This window comes from Balaenoptera physalus, assembly GCF_965194825.1.
Source record: "Balaenoptera physalus genome assembly, chromosome: 2".
NCBI classification, from domain to species: Eukaryota; Metazoa; Chordata; class Mammalia; order Artiodactyla; family Balaenopteridae; genus Balaenoptera; species Balaenoptera physalus.
The window spans coordinates 159433827-159454054 of record NC_138883.1 but is presented as its reverse complement, the minus strand read 5'-3'; the positions used below and the strand labels follow the sequence as shown (position 1 = coordinate 159454054).

The 20228-nt window shown below is 48.6% G+C and overlaps 1 long non-coding RNA gene across 1 annotated transcript; it reads left to right on the top strand.

Annotated features, from left to right (window-relative positions):
- Positions 1 to 4719: 4719 nt before the first annotated feature.
- Positions 4720 to 16414, top strand: LOC309655028. Its single transcript, XR_014260553.1, has 3 exons — positions 4720 to 6270; positions 8262 to 8391; positions 12189 to 16414. It is a non-coding gene; the product is annotated as an uncharacterized lncRNA (long non-coding RNA).
- Positions 16415 to 20228: the final 3814 nt, after the last annotated feature.

Below are 20228 nucleotides of genomic sequence, written 5' to 3'. Positions count from 1 at the left end.
ATGCTGTCCAGCGCCAGAGTTTTCCCGAACGTCCATTAATTCGTGCAGACGTCCATGGGATCTACTCTGTGCCAGATTCAGCGCTAGGCGTGTGCTAAGTTTGTGTGATCTGTCATACTGAATCCAGTGGATCACAGGTTCCTCTGAGATCTGCTGCAGCACTGTTGCGATTTGGATGCAAAGCGTGCATCCTCTAAGTGCAGAGCAAGCACTCTCTAGCCTGGCCTTCGCGAGGCGTGTTAGACTCAAGGCTGGGTCTGTGGACAGCGGGTCTCCCGAATAGCTGTGGTGACCGTCATCAGCATCATCAGGTGAAGAGAGCTCAGGACCGCGCAGGCCTGTCTTAGCCTGTTCCGCCTGCCACGTATCAAGGGAGCCACAGTCGCATGGGGCGGGAGCAAATGGGGAAGCAGGTGCTACTGTAATAGCGGTTGGGCGAGCACAGGTCTCGCTGTGCAGGCCTGTCCCACACAGCTGGGGCGGACTCAGCAGGAGCCTCTCTCCCCTGCAGCCACAGCCTTGAGATGGGATTTCACCCCCTTCTACCCTGGTGCCTCATGCAGGAGAGCAAAGCAAAGCACACCAGGTACAGCAGCCGGGAAGAGAGACAAGCACGGTGGCCGGGCTCGGCCATCGACCCTGTCCCACCGGAGCCTGAAGAGAAGGGCCCCGCGGTGTCCAGATGAGCAGTGACCCCTCCTCCAGCAGCCACAGCCCCGCCTGAGCTGCACAAGGCCAGGCGAGAACCCCTCTCCCCCACCCTCTAGAGGGAGGTGGAGAGCGACAACTGCCTCCTCTGTGTTACTCTGCGAACCCCTCAGATTCCTGCAGGGTCAGTGCAGTGGGACGTTCAGCTCTTGCCCCCAAAATAGGTCCGAATGGACATCAGTTAAAGCCAAGAGCACACTGCACATCAGACCCCAAGTCCCCACGCCCAGTTGCATGCCCACCTCCGTAACCAGGGAGAGACCCTGTGATCAATTGTCCAGACACAATGCCCAGAACAGGAACCCGCTCCCGTCTGTGTTTCACCAGAGAAACGAAAGCCCCAACCAACGAAATCCCCTGTTTCAGTTATTAGTTTATCATCTCTCAGCCCCAAATCCATCCTTCTTTGCTCTGCCTGTGACACCGGAGCTGGACCCCATATACATTTCTCTTTTGCTGGCTGGAGGAATGTTAGGGTTCGTCACCAGAGGGCAACAGATGGACCCATGGGGCCAGGAAGGCCCTTCCCTTCCGGGTCCCGGCCCTGCATTGCCGTTGTTCCTCAGTGAAGAGCCTAGACAGCTGCCCCCGCAGCGAGCTGCTTCTCCAGCTGGCTGCATGCTCCCTGTCGGGCAGGGTCTCCTGAAGAGGTGGGAGTCCTAGCCCTGGTTGGGGGTGACACCCTCCCAGCCCTTGTTCCCTATGTCCACTCTCCCTCCACCAGACAGTATCAGGCCCTTTTGCACCTGCTACTGCGGGACCCCCTCCAGTCTTCTTATACCCCTTTTAATGGTTTTAGTTAACAGTTCTTAATATTAAATTTCCCCATTCAGATAATCCTGGTGGTCGATTGCTTCCAACTGGATCTTGACCAATATTACCCCTCCCTTTTTTGCTGAGAAATGAAAGTCCAAAATAAACTCCCCTCCTTTAAAGAAACTGAACCCTCAAAGAAATCACAGCCCCCAAACTTCTTCTCCCTTATTGCATATTGGGTGTGTGTGGAGTTAGCTGATTATTTAGACCACAGGGATATGAAGACAGAGCTGGGCTGTGTCTTTCTGCTGGGGTTCTGGGCTGGGAGCACTGGTGTCTGAGGCTGAAGGTGTGTCACCCTGCCTGTCTAGTGGAGGCTGAGGCACATCAGAGACAAGGTGACACGACAATGGAAGTCCCCCATCGTGCCATTTCAGTCCATGATTTAGCTGAGGCTCCTTCGTCAACTTCACATTTACGTGAGCCAGTAAATTCCTCCCTCCCTCCCTCCCACTCTCCCTCCCTCCCTCCCCCTTCCCTCCCTCCCTCCCTCACTCCCTCTCTTCCTTCCTTCCTTCCTTCCATGGTTTTTTTAACTGAGGTGATATTCACATAAAATAAAATTAACCATTTTAAAGTGAGCCATCCAGGGGCATTTAGTACATTCACCATGTTGTACAACCACCACCTCTATCTAATTCCAAAACATTTTCATCACCCCAGAAGGAAACCTCATACCCATGAATCAGTTACTCCCTTCCCCTCCCCACCCAGCCGCTGACAATTAATCAACTTTCTGTCTCTCTGGATTTGCCTATTCTGGATACTTCATGTGAATGGAATCATACAGTATGTGACCTTTTGTGTCTATATTCTCATCACTTGAAAACTCAGTGTTTCCAAGGTTCATCCATGTCGTAGCTTGTATCAGTACTTGATTCTTTTTATGGCTGAATAACATCCACTGTATGTATATATCACATTTTGCTCATTCATTCATCCATTGATGGACACTTGGGTTGTGTCCACCTTTTGGCTAGCGTGACTAATGCTGCTGTGAACATGTGAGTAATGCTGCTGTGAACATGTGTGTACATGTATTTGTTTGAACATGTTTTTAATTCTCTTGGGTATATGCCTGGGAATGGAATTCTTGGGTCACATGGAAACTCTATGTTTTTTTTTTTTTTTTTTTATGTTTAACTTTTTAAGGAATTACCAAACTGTTTTCTGAAGTGGCATTGGGTTTTCATAGCTTTAAGTCAAGAGTCCCAGCAAAAAAAACATATTGTGGCTTTTGGTCTTTATCTTGTGTTAGTCTATTCAAGCTGTCATAGCAAACAAGTCTATACCACAGACAGGGTGGCGTATAAACAGCAGAAATTTATTTCTCATAGTCTGGAGGCTGGAAGTCCAAGTGCCAGCATGGTCAGGTGAGGGTCCTCTCCTGGGTCATGGACAGCATCTTCTCCCTGCATCCTCACATGGTGTAAGGGGCGAGGGAGCTCTGTGGTGTCCCTTTTATAAGGGCACTAATCCCATCCATGCAGGCTCCACCCTCATGGCCTCATCACCCCAGAGGCCCCACTTCCTAATACCATCAGCTTGGGGGTTAGGATTTCAACATGTGGATCTCGGGGGGACACACTCAGACTATAGCAGTCTGGGAGCACTGGGGGGCTGTGGAAGGTATTTAAGCAGAGAGGTGACAAAATCAGATCTGTGATTTAAACCATAGCTCTGGCTACGCTGTGGTGGGTGGATTCGAGGGAAGAAGCACAGACTCGGAGATCGGTATTGAGGGGAGGGGTTCAGACCATGCAGACTCGGGGAGGCTGGTGGGCGAGAGAGGAGGGATGTGTCCCTTTACCCCATTTCTATGCCGGGAGAGAGTAGCCCTCAGATTCCAGAACTGCAGCCACCCTTATGGCTGAAGACGCCTTACTGGGCGGCAGTTAGAACGGGCAGGCCTTATAGTCAGGCTGTGGCTGAACCACATTCTCCACCATTTATCAGCTGTGGGACTTGGGGTCCTTCCTAGCTTCTCTGTGTCTCAGTTTTTGCAGCTAGGAATCGGGGATAGTGGGATAATCTGGCCATATACAAGTGAGGTAATATATGTAAAGTACTTGGCACAGTGGTGAAGGCAGAAGGGCCTCCCTGCAAAGATGTCCACGTCCTAATCCCTGGAACCTGTAACTGGGTTGTGTTCTATGGCAAAAGAGACTTTGCAGGTATAATTAAGGTTGTAGACCTTAAGATCGGAAGATTATCCTGGATTATCTGGGTGGGGCCAGTGTAATCACATGAGTCGTGTTATGGGCTGAATTGTGTCCCCCCCGCCCAAATTCATATGTTGAAGTCCCCAGAATGTGATTGTTTTTGGAAAGAGGGTCTTTACAGAGGCAACTGAGGTTAAATTAGGTCAGTATGGTGGGCCCTATTACATATGACTGGGGTCCTTATGAGAAGAAGACAGACACAGGGACGACCATGTGAGCCCACAGGAGAAGGCAGCCATCCACAAGCCAAGGAGAGAAGCCTCAGGAGAAACAGCCTTGCCCACACCTTGATCTGGGACTTCCAGCCTCCAGGACAGGGAGACAATAAGTGTCTGTTGTTTAAGCCCCCCAGGCTTAAACTGGGACTTCGGCGTAGCAGCCCTAGCAGTCTAATACACCTGTGGTTCCCTTACTAATTTTGTTTTCAATTTTAAAGATGAAAAGAAACGAAGGACTAGAATCGACATTGCCAAGGCCCACAGATGGAACTTCATGGGTCAGGTCTTCTCATGTGCATCACCCACCAGAATCAAAAACGCCTTTGCTGGTCCCAGAAGAGATCTCTCTTCCCACCAAGGACAGAGGCCCCCCAGCTCAGTTGGACCTCACTAGGGTGGGTCTGCTCTTCTGCTACGCCCCTTGGTGGTCGTGCTGGCAGCTGGAGGTCTGAACACAGGGCCCGGCCGCAGCCCACACCGTCCATACGACGTTCATCCCAAATGCTCGTGCCGGGCCACCCCTCCTCTGCCTGCTGGAGCGTCTCCAACAGAGACCCACTGCCCCACGTCGAGACATGGCCCCCAGAGGAGGTGGCAGTGATGGGGCTGCCCATGGCCGCAGGCGAGAGGAAGACAGAGGGAACCAGCAGGCTGGGGCATCCTGGCCCGGCTCGCCCACTGGGCAGCGTGAAGGGAGAGGATGCCGCCCCGCTTAGAACGGCCATCCTGCTGCTGGTAAACCTGCCCCGTCGGCGCCCTGGAGCCTGGCTGCCTGGGGAGCACCCTGCTGGGTGGCGGCAGGGAGTCCGGGTGAATGTCCTGTGATACAGAGGAGCGGCGTGGAAGCGGGGACTCCAAGGCAGGCGAGCCCGTCATGCGCAGTGCCAAAAGTCAGTTAAATGGGATTAATGATAATGCTGGCCTGACCCCATCGGAGGTTATTATTATCAAAGCCATCATTCGTGTCTATGATTATGCCACATACATTCCAGGTCCTTTTCCCACCGTTTTTCTTAAAGCTCAGAAATCGGTGCTGAATAGGCTGCCGGAACCAGGCAGTATGGAGGATTTCTTCAAAGTAATCCACTTAGGCCCCGTTCAAATGTGTTCTGCGTACACAGAGCTCCTCTGGCCTGTGGCACTGCCACGTGGATGCACCAGGGTGGCTGGACGGACCCTCCTGTCCCTCTCACGAGGACACCTGGTCAGGGTTGAGTTTCTGGCTCCGGGGAGGGTCCCTCCCACCCAGGGGGCAGATGTTCTGGCTTTGGAATGGGCAGGTCCTTTAACATCTTTGACATAAAGTCCCATGACTTTCTTTGGATATCAGTCGTCACCCATTTAACCTGGCAGTGACAAAAATCCCTGGGTCAAACTGGAGAATTTCACAGTCTCATTTACCCAGCTTGGGTTTTTATGAGTTTGCCCTACAAAGGAGAGAAGGTGGAGAGAGGAGGTGGGCAGAAATGCTGCTCCTCCGGCTCTAGATTCCTTCAGAGACAGCAGAGTTAGTGGAAAGTATGCCAGGCATGGTGTGTCTCACTCAGAATTGTGTGAAGTTGCAAGGAACAGAAAGCCAGCTTAAACGGCTTGAACACATATGGGTTTACTTTTCTCATGTAAGCAGGTGTTCAGAGGTAGGGCTTGCTTCCCCTGGTTCCCCTAATCCGTGATGCTCACCCAAGCTTTTCCTTTGCCTCATGGTTGCAAAACAGATGCTATAGCTCCAGACATCATGTCTGAATTCAAGGCAGAAAGAAGGGAGGCGAGGAGTCAAACCAGCCATGTCTATCCCTTTAATAGGAAAAGTAAAGTTTTCCTGGAAATGTTTTCAACCTACTTCCATTTGGATCCACTGGCCAGAGTGGATCATAGGGCCGCCCCTAGTTGCAAGGGAAGTTGGGAAGTTGGGGAACAGGATTGTCATGATTATCTGGTGCTGGGCATGTGGCCACCACGGAAAAGAGGAAGAAGGGAGGATGGAAGGTGTGGAGGCTACAACAGTTGCTTTGTCTGACTTATTTTGCAGTCACATCTCCATGCAGAGAACCTCCAGTTGAGATTCATTTACGATGCCATCTTGAGCAAACAGGGTCTTTTTTACCAGCTGTCTTATGTAGAAAAGCTGTTTCTACAAGTGATATTATTAACATCCCGGCCGAGCAGCCCTGTGGGTTGACCTTCACTTGCCGGTTGAGAGGAGACTGCTGAGTCCTGCATATTTACCAGCTGTTCCGTTGAAAACGGTTGCATATTTGGAAAGGAAATGAAGCAGATTGGTCTGAGGTTTCAGGATGAAGTTGAAGGTATGAAGGAGGGACGTCTTTCTTGAACAAAGAAAATCTCTTCAATCCCAGTGAAGCGGTGGTTTGTGAGAAGACCTTAGAGAGCCAAGGCCAAGTGGCGGTTGCCCATGGAAACCAAGGGAACTTTCTTCCTGATTGGGTAGCTGGTCATGAAGAGGGTTATGGCAGCCTGGCCGCCATGCTTTTTTCTTTTTTTAAATTATTTTTTATTGAAATATAGTTGATTTACTGTGTTGTGTTAGTTTCTGGCATACATACAGCAAAGTGATTCAGCTATACATATATATATATATATTTTTTTTAATAATTTTGCTTGTGGCCTTTTTTCAAGTTTATTTATTTATTTATTTATTTTTGCTGTGTTGGGTCTTCGTTTCTGTGCGAGGGCTTTCTCTAGTTGCGGCAAGTGAGGGCCACTCTTCATCGCGGTGCGCGGGCCTCTCACTGTCGCGGCCTCTCTTGTTGCGGAGCACAGGCTCCAGACGCGCAGGCTCAGTAGTTGTGGCTCACAGACCTAGTTGCTCCGCGGCATGTGGGATCTTCCCAGGCCAGGGCTCGAACCTGTGTCCCCTGCATTGGCAGGCAGATTCTCAACCACTGTGCCACCAGGGAAGCCCCATATATATATTTTTTTCATATTCTTTTCCATTATGGCTTATTACAAGATATTGAATATAGTTCCCTGTGCTATACAGTAGGACCTTGTTGTTCTGGCTGCCATGCTTTCATGGAGATTTTTTTTTTTAATTACATAAATGGAGAGAAAACAAAGGATAGAGGATAAGAGCCCATAACAGAGGGACTGTTGGTTTTCTCTCAGGAAGGAGACTTCAAGAACCTCCAGCAAAGCTTTGCTGATTATTACTTAGGGAGCCAAAGGGAGGCCTCTTTCCCGTAAGGCTAATGAGAGATCTGACACAAAGTGCGTGTTGCTCCTGATATTCCTGATTCTACAAAAAATTCAGAGAGTTTTTCAACCCAAGGCAAGGTTAGGTGGTAGTTTATGAGAGGTTGAGTTCTTAGTGAGTTGACACCACGTTGTTCTTATAAATGAAACTTACACTGTTTTCTTTTTTGTTTTTTTGATAAATTTATTTACTTTATTTATTTTTGGCTTCATTGGGTCTTTGTTGCTGCACGTGGGCTTTCTCTAGTTGTGGCGAGCGGGGGCTTCTCTTCGTTGCGGTGCGAGGGCTTCTCGTTGTGGTGGCTTCTCTTGTTGCGGAGCAGGGGCTCTAGGTGTGTGGGCTTCAGTAGTTGTGGCACGTGAGCTCAGTAGTTGTGGCTCGCGGGCTCTGGAGCACAGGCTCAGTAGTTGTGGCACACGGGCTTAGTTGCTCCGCGGCATGTGGGATCTTCCTGGACCAGGGCTTGAACCCATGTCCCCTGCCTTGGCAGGCGGATTCTTAACCACTGCGCCACCAGGGAAGTCCAAAATTTACACTGTTTTAAATAATATATATGTTTATTTATTTATATTTACAAAAAGAACTCTGGACTGGCTCCTAGGTTTCCTAATTCTCTCAGCTTTCCTGGCTGGAGAGGAGCGTTCCCTCCGACCCCCCAGGCCACCTGGCGGCCACGACGGGTACCACAGTGTCCAGAGGGGACTCGTTTGTCCCCTAGGGGTGTCCATACCAAATCCAGTTCCTTTTTAGTGATAGAAAAGACACATGGACTGATTCGCATCTCGGATGCTGATTTTTGTTTTTTCAGATTGCATCCTCCTGTCTTTGTGTGTGTGTGCGTGCGTGTGTGTGTGTGCACATGCGTGTGTGTGTGTCTTATGCTATTATGATTGTTACTATGGTAAAAAACACATAACATAAAATTTACCATCTTTACCATTTTCAACAGTACCGTTTATAGTAATATTGAGTATATTCCCATTACTGTGAAACAGATCTCCAAAACTTTTCACCTTGTAGAACTGAAACTGTATACCCATTAAGCTACCACTCTCTCTGATTTCCTCCCTCATCATCTTTCAGCAGGGAGAGTTTAAGCCTCTCTCACCGACAGCTGAGGACCCAGGGCTTCAGTGGAAAGCTGGCAGCTTGTCGCCCGTGAAGCACCCTCTTCACCTCGGATGAGAGCTGGGGGGAAATGGAGCTGAAGGAGGTAAAGCAGTTTCCCAACGTGGGGCTTATGGATCAACACGGAAAGGGTGGCGCTGAGCTGGCAGCTTGTGAGACGGCTGTGGGGCAAACGACCCAGGTTCCTTCTAATGGTCCCGCTCCCTGGAGGGGCGGAGGGCATAATCACGTGAGGTGTTTGCAAAGGAAAGAGAAGCTGGTCAGGCCAGTGATCGGTTCAAGGCAGTGGAGCTGAACTGAATCTGTGTCTCATATGTTGAATTTGCCTTATGTTGGTACACGGAGAAGACTGTATTTTCCTACTCGTTAATGTGAATTAAAGTCGTATTTGCTTCCTTTGACGGAATCATCCCAAAGTGATGGGAAGCGGTCTCCCCGTGCTCGCTGCCCGCTGGTGGCCTCACTGCTGCTTGGGCTCAGCAGGGCCCCTTATCTGCGGGGAGGAGATCTGTGATCACAGGTTCCTGTCCTCTCCCTGCCATCCCCAGCCACAGGGGAGGACGTCTGTGTGTAAATATGTGTGTGTGAAGATATAGTCTATTTACATATAAAATGTGCTTCTGTTTATAAACTGGAACGATAAACCGAAGACTGCAGGGCCGCAGGACAGGGAGAGATGCTTGGCTTGTCCGTCACGGCTGCCTGTGGGCCTGGCTGAGAGGAGCCCCTGCCCGGGCCTGGGGGGTGAGGACCCCGCGGGCTGAGTTACGGGAGCCAACACCCTCCTTTCTAGATCACAGGACTCTGGAACTCCCTACCCACGCGGCCCCAAGCCCACTTCGAGGGCCCCGTCTCAGGGTCCGTCCTCCTGAAGGCTGACTAGGGCTGGTGTGTCCACGTGTGTGTGTGCAAGGCCCCCTGAGCTATGGGGAAGCGGGGGGGGAATGGGACCAGGAGGGGCAGTGAGCGGCAGGCTGTCCTGTGCCGCCACGTCCCAGCGTGGAGCTCTAAGTAGCCAGGAATTCTACCTTGGAAGCTGGCCTCCATGTCTGTGAAGAAGTGCTTTTCTGAGAGGAGGATGGGACATATTCTATTTAAGAATTTGTTGGCTTGATTTATTACTTTAAAATACATGTCCGCATAGAATGTGGGCCTCTGTCTGTAACCTTGTCCCAGGACCCACACATGTTAAGGTCAGTCTACTAATAAATTCACCTTGTTTTGTATATTTGCCTTGGGAATCATGAAAATATTTTACATACCGATGGCATAAAATTAAATCTCAAGGTGTGCTTCCTAAATGTTGAGAGCAAAATGAAACAACTGAGCAGAACTGGGTCTTGAACCACTGGCGTAACTATCCAGAAAGGAACTATTTCAGGTGACTATAAGATGCAATCATTTGACTCTACGTCCCTGGTCGGGCCATATTCTGAGGACAAAAAGACCTGTAAAACATTTTTAAAAACTAAGGCTACCCTGGTGGCGCAGTGGTTGAGAATCCACCTGCCAATGCAGGAGACATGGGTTCGAGCCCTGGTCCAGGAAGATCCCACATGCCGCGGAGCAATTAAGCCCTTGCGCCACAACTACTGAGCCTGCGCTCTAGAACCTGTGAGCCACAACTACTGAGCCCACATGCCACAACTACTGAAGCCCGCACGCCTAGAGCCCGTGCTCTGCAACGAGAGAAGCCACTGTAATGAGAAGCCTGCGCACTACAACGAAGAGTAACCCCTGCTCACAGCAACTAGAGAAAGTCCGCACGCAGCAACAAAGACCCAACACAGCCAAAAATAAAGTAATTAATTAAATAAATTAATAATTTTTAAAAAAACTGTATTCAGTGACTCCCATTTGTGATGGTATTAGGCATTTTTATTCTGGAGCGGTTGTGTGCACGTTGTGGAATAAAGCACAGCAGTTCTTTGGTTGGCGTTTTTGAGGACCGGAACATGCGGCATAAAGGAAGAAGTACAGCTGTACCATTAATGAGTTAAGTAAAAATCCCATAGTCCTGAATCTGAATTGAAAATTTTAGTATGAACTCATATATCATGAACATGAAATTCAAAGTATTTCATGGTTTTGTCCAATAAGGAGGTTTGAAAGCAATGAACACCCCCAGAACACAAATCAGAGTATCTGAATATCTAAAACCATTTCCTGCCAAACGGAACCAGAGCTGATTCCAAGTTTGGGAGGCTTATTCCAAGATGAGCTCAGACTGTCTAATTTACCAGAAAGTAAGGAGGTTATATCAAAGATGCTGACATCATGCCAAAGGAGCTGAAGGCCCCCACTGCTGCAGGTTGGGGATCTGAGGGCTATTTTAGGGAATGAACCATAATAAATTGCCCCAGACTTAGTAAGCTTTCAGTCTATTTGCTTCTGGTTCATTCCATGGACAAAATAATCTACTCAAAAATCTCTTTGGGATGCAGACCTTAAGCCTGCCCTAGGTCTTTTTTTATTTAAGGGTTTACACTGCCAACCTCCTCTTCCTCATTTTAACAGTGGCTTTCTGGAAGCCACCTGAAATGTTTGAGTGGAAAGCAACATCCTTAACCTGACTGTTGCTTCTAGCCTGGGTCCTGTTGTCTGGCTGAACAGTCTCCACAGGAGGCCTTTGAGAAAGGCTCTGAGCTTGCGCCAGGAGACTCTGCTGTTGGTGACAGAGGCAGCTGGCTTTTCCAGCCACTTGGTTAATTTCGTTTGCAGGCCACAGGCAGAGCGGCCTTTCTGCCGCAGAGCTGCATCCCTCCATCTTTGCTTGCAAACACACCTGACTTTATGTCTCTCTTGTGGTCCCTCGTTAAAGGTGTCAAGGAACAGCCACACGATCCATGTTGTGAATGTTCTAAAATTGTTTTTGCTGGAGACACAGGCTCTTTACGTACCTGATCTGCTTCCAAGTTACTGAAGGCAACTGATTTGCCAAATATCTTGCCACATAACACAGATCACCTGCTTTCCAGCCTGCTGTGTGACTTTCTCACTGTCTGCCACCCCACTGCTAAGACAATGCTGTGTAATTTAGTTTTCATTATGGCAGCGCCTCCCTTCCAACACCAATTTCAGGACTAATTAGGATACAGGACAGCTGCTGTAACAAAAGATCCCAGAAGACAGGTGCTCAAAGAAGCTGAAATCATACCTCCTTCTCGGTAGAAGCTGGGAAGTGGTCCAGGGATACTGCAGCTCTGCTCTTCAGGGTCACCAGGGATCCCGGGTCTTCACCTGTTTTTGCTCATCCCATCCCTGAGGTTGTTTCCTCTGACTGTGGCGTTGAATTTGAATCATTCCATCGTATCTGCATTTTAGTCCATTCAAGGCAGAATAAGAGGAAATGGAGTGCAAAGAATTTCCTTATAAAAGCAAACTGTAACTTGCACAAATCACTCCTGCCCACAGTTCATTGGCCAAAATTTAGCCATATGGTCACCCCTGAATGCAAAAGAGTCTGGGAAATGTAATTTCTAATTAGGATGCCATGTGCCCGGCTGGAATTCAAGGGGTTCTATGACTACAAGGAAGAAGGGGGAAATAGATACTCGGGTACAATTAACTGTCTCTGCCACACCCAACCTGTCCTTGGGAGTAGAGCTCACTCCAGGGTACTTTCCTTTAAATCTCTGCTGTCTAGGAAATAGCCATTTTCTGTCCCTCAGAATCCCAACACGCAGCTCGTGATTTGGGTCAGACCATTCGTGAGGTGTTAGTTGGAGTGATGACCCTTCTTCTGGGTGGCTGATCTAATGCAGACCCCCAACTGCCCTGACATGAGATAATAACAGACAACTACTACTTACTGAATAGCCATTTTGCAATGGTTATTGTTTTAAGTGATTCACATGCATTATCTCATTTCATCTTCACCAGACCCTACGAGACAGGTATTAAAATGCCTCTGTCCTATGTTAGGAGACTGCGCCCAGGGCTGTGATTGGGAGAACTTCTCACCGACCTTCTCACCCCCGCTAGGCGTGCAGCCTGGTCTCCCTGAAGGAAAGGAAGAGCTGGCTGGTCATGGTGTGACAAGGGCACCCAGGAGCAGGCTAAGTAACTCTTTTTTTTTTTTTTTTGTATTCATACAAGGATGTTTATTATGGCATTGTTCATAGTGACCAAAAATGAGAAGCAAAGTGAATGTTCATGAATGGTTGAATAAATTACCCCCATACACAGACTACTAAATGTGATATAGCCATTCAATATATAGAACTCATAGAGCAGTATGAATTTGGAGGACTCTTCGAAAGTAGCAAAGGGACTTCCCTGGTAGTCCAGTGGGTAAGATTCCGTGCTCCCAATGCAGGGGGACGGGGTTCAATCCCTGGTCAGGGAACTAGATCCCGCATGCATGCCGCAACTAAGAGTTCGCATGCCACAACTAAAGATCCCACATGCTGCAACTAAGACCTGGCACAGCCAAGATAAATAAATAAATAAACAAACAAATAAATAAATATTTTTGTAAAAAGAGTAGCAAAAGCAACATGTAAGAAATACGTAAGAGATGATGTAATCTCATTTTTAAATATGGGAAAACTGGGCTGTTAATGTAGACTGTTGGGATGGGAGGGCCTCACGAGAGAGGAGAAGAAGCAGAAAGCAGAGATCACAGGGGCTTAAGTAACTTTAATTAACTTGGACTTTGCTGTGGGATCAGCATGTCTCGGAAACTAGAGATCTCCAAAGTGGGGACCATGCACCTCAGGTGGGGAATGGGGTCAGGATGACTCACTGGAATGCAGGAGGACAATTTTAGAACTTTGCTCTGTACTTATTTTTGTCTTATTCTCTAAACATTTCTACTGGGTGTATGCTTTATGACGTGCACACTGTCATTGGAACAGTAGTAAATATATTTAATTGATAAATAAATACGCAACATGAAGTGCTTATGAGACATTGGAATATGATGAGGTGCAAAGCTTGGGGACCACTGCTGCTCCCACAGCCCTCACAGCCCCCTATGCCCACAGCAGAGGGAGGACTCAAGGGATGTGGACCTTCAGTGGAAACAGCGCTTTGTTCACAGGAGCAGGATGAGAGTCTGCCTGACACCCAGCAGTAGCGGGGAGGGCATGCTGCTTGACTCTTCCAGGTGGCCAGGCTGTCTCACAGCCAATGATGAATCCACGCAGAGCTCACAGAAGACGGAAACCATTTCTCCGGGCTCTCCTGGGGCCTCCTCTCCTGTGTGCAAAATGTGCCTCCTCAGAATCCTTCTCGATCCTTCCGTCCATCTCCTGGAAGTTCCAGCCCTGGCCTCATGCTACCTTTGTAGACTAGCCAGTGAGTCCCATGTGCCTGGACCTCGGATTCTCCCAGTGAAAACACCAGCAAACTCCTTTGCTGGGCTCATTGTAGTGCCCCGGGGCTGTCATGAAGATTAATGACTTGGTTCTCATGACGGACTTTTAGTAATGTCACCGTCACTATTCTCTGGCTGCCTGTCCTGGGACCTGGTAGCCCTCTTAGGGCTCCTGGGTAAATGTTTGCCATTTGAGTAAATACATCCTTCACTCCATCCTTTCCTGCTGCCCAACTTCTAATGAAAACACTTCAAAAACAAGGTCTAAAGCACTATCCTCGCTGTATGTTTCCATCTGGGTCTGGTTAGGAGGCAGAAACCACACAATGATTTGAACAAGGGAAGTTAACTATAAGGAATTATTAAGCAGTGATAGGAAAGTGGCTATAAAAATGGAAAGAGAATGCTAAGGGGTGCCCTCGGGCAGGGAGACAGCCAAGAAAGGGCAGACTTGGAAGGGGGTTCACCATGGTCGAAGCAGGTGTGGTTGGGGGTCACTGGCTGGGACAGAAGTCCACTGGTGGCCTTGGCCAGAGCTGGCCCATGTCCCTGGGCAGCAGGAACCTGTGTCTAGAGCACAGGCGAGGGGGGCTTATAGGTGGGTGCACAGAGGGGTCAAGGCACTGCTGCCCACGTGAGGCTGGGGGAGCACAGCAGTGTCCGCACTGCAGGTGGCTGGTCACCAGCCTGGGCCAAGGCTGCCTGTGTGCTAGGGCAGAGCACCACCGGGCCTTCATGCACGTGCGCGTGCATACACACAACTGACAGTGCAATAGAAATGAAAAAGAGCAAACCCCTCACCCTGCAATGTGCAAAGAGAACCTGGCCTTCTCCTGCAATGTCCCTCTCACGCTGTCTCCTGACAAAGTTTAGCATTGCTCTCACGGTAAAGGAGAAATGCTGAGAGTACACACAGCCCCTGTCACAGAGCAGGTACTGAAGGGTGAATTTGGGTCCAATAGGCAAACAATTGATATCTGGCACACTGGGTAAAAATCACGGTATTTATCTGCAAGATAGAATTATATGAAGTAATTAAAAATTATGTTTTAGAAGACTATTTAATGCCCTGAGAAAATTCTCATGATATACTAAGTGAAAAAGCAGATTACAAAAGCAATCAATACAGTGTAATCCTAATTTTTAAAAAAAGAGCAAGAAAAAGAGTGAAGATCTTTGTTTAAAAAAAGATTCCTGAATGTCTTCTCCTTTTCCCACTGCCTGTCAACCCCCCTCCCATCCTTCCCCATGTTTTGGTGAGAGTGAGAAAGTGAGTCAAAGGTCAGGCGGTGTATTAGAGAACCAATGGTTTTAATTCCCTTCCGGTCATCTGCCTCACCCCTTGCCCAGGAGGAGCTGGGGAAATGTGCGGGGAAAGTATTATGTTACATAGAATGTCAGCCACTTTCCCTCTCCTTTTTGCTTTCAGAATTCCCCCAGTGATATTGGACTGGCCCCTCCTCAGGCCCAGGAGAACTGGAAAGGATTGGATACCGGCTTCAGGAAAGGGTATGAGAAAAGATGGTTCCCTTTATCCCGCAGACCAGCAAGGATCAGTGGTCTCATGAAGAAAGGTGGTCCATGGCTGATGGTGCTGGGTAAACCATGCTTAACGGATTTTGCCACAGGGTTTCTCAGGGTCTCTGTGTGCCCTGGAACCTCTAGCTGGTCAGCAGCAGGTCCCAGCTTTTATTTTAATTCATGTGTGTGTTTTGTGGAACACAGTTTGGAAAATGCTGCTATAGAAATATATTAAAGATGTTTACAAACATTTTTAAAGCTTTAAATACCAAAATGCCCCTGATCTCACAGCATCTTTTCTTATCCTGGTGATTGACTTTTGTTACAAATAAGTGTATCCTCATAAAAATATAACTGCCTACATATACATATACATGCACATAATATACACACATAAATGTACATAATATGCATACATATAACACACATAGGTATACATGCATATACATGCACACAATATACACTCATATACACACATATACATACACATACATGTGCACTTACACATAATATGCACATACACATAATATACACACATACATAACATATACATGCACATAATATACATACACACACCTACACATACATATGCATATACATGTAGACATACACATATAGATACATATATATATATACGCATAATGTGTACACATATATACACACATACTATGCATACACGTACATATACCCATACATACATGTAGACACATGCATATGCATACACACATATACAAATAATATGCACATATATGCACATAATATACACACACTTAACACATACATACATATACACGCACATAATACACATTTATAGACATACACACACATATACATACTCACATATACCTACACATATACACTACACACAATGTACATGTACATGCATATACCTACACATATACACTACACACAATATATATACACATACATATACATACATATAATATACACATACATAATATACATGCATACATACATATATACACATACATATACATAATGTATGTGCATATACATACACATAATATACATGCGTACACATGCATACACACACACACACACACACACACACACACACACACACTGACAAAGATCCGAGGACTCTATGACATAGAGGCAGCAGCTCTCATCTCTTAAGGATGAAATTACGGGCAATTTATTTCGTCACTGTGCTTTTCTGTCATCTCCAAAATTCCTGTGGTTAGTTGTGCCTCTTGTATTAAGGCAGAAACACCCATGAACAGCCTTCTGTTGTGTTTTTACTCTGGTGTTACAGCCACCCAGAAGGAGAGCTTGGCACACACCCCGTCAAGGTGACTGCACAGAGGGTGTCTCCCATCACGTTTCCTGATGCGGCAGCGACATTGCAGATGTCAGTGGGGGCCGGTCCTCTGACCCGCTAATGGGCTGCATCCGATTCTGCAGGGCTTGCTTGCCTTTCAGGGGGCACTCTGGTGTTTTCTCAGCTGCTGGAGCCTGACCCTCTCTGACAATTATTACTTCATGTCAAAAGACTGCCAGGCGAGCTGTCTGGATCTGCCAGGAGAGACGGAGCTGCCCCCATCAAACTCTGGGCCGTGAGGCTCAGGTGGAGAGTGAAAGGCTCTGGAGTTTTCTGTGGAAAGACACCTCGGCCCCGCTCCTGTGCCCCACCACCCCTGCCCTCCCTAGTAACCCCTCACCAGCCTTCAGCTTCCCTTCGAGCTGGAGCAGAGACCTTAGGCGGTGGCACCATCATGGGGCCAGGGTCTGTGCCGTGAGAAAGTGACAAGAAAGATGGCCCTGGGCTGCTGGCTGATCATCTTCAGGATGGATGATCTGAGTCTCCTGGAATTTGTTCCAAGAGAAAGTGGAGAGGGCTTCTCTCTCCCTGTAATAACGACCCACTTCAATCCCCAGGCTTCCTGCAGGCGTAACGCAGGAGGGAGCGAGGCCCGTGTTCACAGCCTCCATCATCTCTCACTGGCTCTTGTTTGCAAAGTGCCAACCCAGGCTGCATGCTGCTCTGGGCCTTCCTGGAAGGGTCATTCATCTGGGAGGAAAGTAGGGGTCCCTGAGAATGATGAAGGGTGATGGAGGGCAGCTGCCAGGGCCTCCTACCTCTGGGTTTCCCAGAAGGTCACAAGATGGCAGGGACCAGCCTGGGTCCAGGGAGCACCTCCTCAGGCGGAAGCTGGTGGAACTTCGGGTCCTGACTCCCAAGTTCAATGGCACCAGCGATGTGTAGCTCTAACTTGTGACTTTTCTTGCCTCTCTCTGTGTGTGCCCATGGGGGTGGCCTGAGGAAATGCCACTGCTTCCTGGCAGTACTGAGAGCTGCCCTCTGTTTACGTGGATGAATCTAGAATGAAGATGGCTAATCACAACAATGGCTAATGCTTTTGGAAGGCTTACTGTGTGCCAGAAAGAAGTGCTTGTAATGGATTATTTCATTTAAAGCAGTCTTTCAACACGTATCCTGTGTGCCGGCAAGGTTCTAGGCACTGCAATGCAACAGTGGATGAAAGAGACAAAATCCCACGGATGAACAACATGTGGTCTGTACACACGATGGGACAGTATTCAGCCTTAGAGGAAGGGAATTAGGCCACGTGCTACAACATAGATGAACCTTGAGGATGTTGTGAAGGAAATAAGCCAGATACAAAAGGACAAATACTGCAGGTTTCCACTTACATGAGGTACCTGGAGTAGTCAAGTGCATGGGGATGGGAAGCAGGATGGTGGCTGCAGGGGCTGGTGGGAGTGGGGAGAATGGGGAGTTGTTGTTTAATGGTGTTGAACTGAAACAAATAGACAGCCAGATATTTCTCCAGCAGAGAGGGTTTATTCAGAATCAGCAGAGAACTGCAGTTCGGAGTCTGCGACAATAGTGAGCACATGCAAGTCCCCGCCCGGCAAGGGAAGGAGAACCCTTTTACAGGGGGGATCGCCTGGGGCTTTAAGAACGTGGATGCACAACCCCTCTTCCCTGGGCTTTTAAAAAAAGCTCCTCAGGTAATTCTCTTGGGCAGCTGGGGCTGAGAATCAGTAATTCACAACCTTGAGTGCACATTTAATCAACCGGGAGCTTTAAAAAAATACTGGTGTCTGGGACCCATCCCGAGGTTCTGATGTCGTTGTTTGAGTGTCTTTGGGCTACAGGGCTTCTGAAGGCTCCCAGGATGGTCCACTTTACATCCTTGACTGTGAGCCAGACTGGCAGCTCCGAGTCTGGCGACCGTCTGCCATGGCCAAAGCCCCCATGAAGCACTGTGCCTGGGACCCATGATACTCTCAGGGGCCCACGACTTTTAGTTTTCATTTCTTTTAAAATCAGAAGCAAAAAAATGAACTTTTAGGTTGAAGAAAATGTTGTCATATATATTATTAATATATTCACCTTTGTACCAACAGAGCCATAAAATGGAATTTTTAAGATTTTTTTGTTGTTGAGGAAGAGCCCACGAAAGTCATGGTGCTGCCCCAACGTCTGCTTTGCTTTTGGCAGCCCCAGGGCCCTGTCCAGAGCTTTGAACCCAGTGGGCGCTGAGTGAATGAGGGAAGAGACTCAAAGGATTAAACAGCTACAAGGAAAATGAAATGCATTACGAGTGGGATGGATGCTCGAGGGACATTCCATGGAACTCATCACACCAGCAGAGCTTGAAAGATGTGGACAGATCAGGCTGGAAAAAAAATAAGGAAAGTGAGATTGAGGAGAAAACTGCCTGAGGATAATGCAAAGGGCATCTGGCAGGACCAGGGGCATCTCTCTGTCTCCCTGTCTCTGTAAGTCTCTGTCTGTCTCTGTCCCTCAGTCTCTGTCCCTCTCTTTCTCCACAAGAGCTACAAGCCTTATTCAATTTGAAGCAGAAGAATTTGAAGTGGATGTCTGGGGAAACTTCTAGAACCTACAAATTATCCTACACAAGACGGGATTATTTGCAAGCAGAGCAGCGACCAGGGTGAGGCAGGCTAGGTAGTCACCCAGGCTGCCCACCTGGGGACTTTGCCCCGTGAGTTGGGCCCCCGGGAGGCCTCACTGCCTCATCCCAGTCGCTGCCCTTCTTCCAGGGGTCAGTGCGGTCTGTCCTCGTCGGGGGATGTTTGAGGAGGCAGGTGGCTCTCTGAGCCCACCCCGGGCTGGAAGCAGGGAACGGGTGTGATCATTTGTGAGGTCTATTCCCCAGGGCAAGGGCAGCTTTCTCGAGCAAACAGATAAGGGACCTGGCCTTTGGCTCATCTAAAAACAATTGAGGGACTTCCCTGGCGGTCCAGTGGTTAAGACTTTTCCTTCCAGTGCAGGGGTGCCGGTTCAATCCCTGGTCGGGGAGCTAAGATCCCACATGCCTCACGGCCAAAAAACCGAAAACATAAAACAGAAGCAATGTTGTAACAGGTACAGTAAAAACTTTAAAAACGGTCCACATCAAAAAAAAATCTTAAAAAAAAAAAAAAACCAATTGAAATAAAAAAGCAAGCTGGCAATAAAGAGTTTCCTGGGACCCCAGCGGGAGTGCCCTATGCTGACAATTCCGAGCTTGGCTTTCCAGCTCCCAGTGGAGAGAGGCACTCTAAGAATTCTGTGGTCAGAGCCTCCAGGAGGCCTGGCCCGGGGGCACCTGCCTCTTGTAGGTAGGTCGGGTGCCTGGGTTGAGAAACACACGTAAGGCAAGCCATGGAAGGAGAGCCTGCACACATGACCTGTTCCAGAAAGATGCACAAGAACACAGTCTATTCATATGTTAGGAATAGAGAGCGGCTCATAGGGTGTTTTGTAAAGGCTCGTGCACCAGTGTCCGTCTCAATCAGGCTGACCCATGGAGGGTGGGCAGAGGGTGGGCCAGGGCAGACCTCCCTGTAATGAATGTCCTGCAGGCCTGGGGCAGGGCCCACGTTGTCACACCCCCAGATGCCGCTCCTGTGGCAGGCCTGCGAAGGAAGCGGGCCTGGAATTTTCAAGCCTCTGCCGGAACACAGCCTGGAGCTTTGTGCAGCACTATGAAATGTTACTATGCGATGGCCCTTGGTGGTTACCAAGCTGCTTCGCTCTCTGGAAGCCCGCCTTCCTGCTCTCCGCGCCCACGAGCACTGGAAGT